This window comes from Eimeria mitis, genomic scaffold, assembly GCF_000499745.2.
Source record: "Eimeria mitis Houghton genomic scaffold, Emh_scaff6100, whole genome shotgun sequence".
Classification (NCBI taxonomy): Eukaryota; Apicomplexa; class Conoidasida; order Eucoccidiorida; family Eimeriidae; genus Eimeria; species Eimeria mitis.
Genome location: NW_013574314.1, coordinates 1,877 through 2,242, shown reverse-complemented (window position 1 = coordinate 2,242; position 366 = coordinate 1,877). Strand labels below are relative to the sequence as shown.

General features: G+C 53.0%; 1 protein-coding gene across 1 annotated transcript in view; it reads right to left on the bottom strand.

Annotated features, from left to right (window-relative positions):
- EMH_0085940 (uncharacterized protein) overlaps positions 1–366 on the bottom strand; it is a gene marked incomplete at both ends in the record, with an annotated part of 2,489 nt that overhangs the window by 518 nt on the left and 1,605 nt on the right. The gene's annotated exons all lie outside the window — the stretch shown is intronic.

Below are 366 nucleotides of genomic sequence, written 5' to 3'. Positions count from 1 at the left end.
AAGCAGCAGCAAGCAGCAGCAAGCAGCAGCAAGCAGCAGCAAGCAGCAGCAAGCAGCAGCAAGCAGCAGCCAGCAGCAGCAAGCAGCAGAGACAAGTGGAGAGGGAGATGCATGTAAGAGCAATGCAGCGGAGACGCAGAGAGACAAATACCCACGCGACACATACAGCAGCAGCAATAGCAGCAACAGCAGCAGCAACAGCAGCAACAGCAGCAGAAACTGTAGCAGCAGCAATAGTAACCGCAGAAACAGCAGCAACAACAACGGCAGCAACAGCAACAACAGCAACAGCAACAACAACGGCAGAAACAGCAACAACAACAGCAGCAACAGCAACAGCAGCAACAACAACAGCAGCAACAGCAA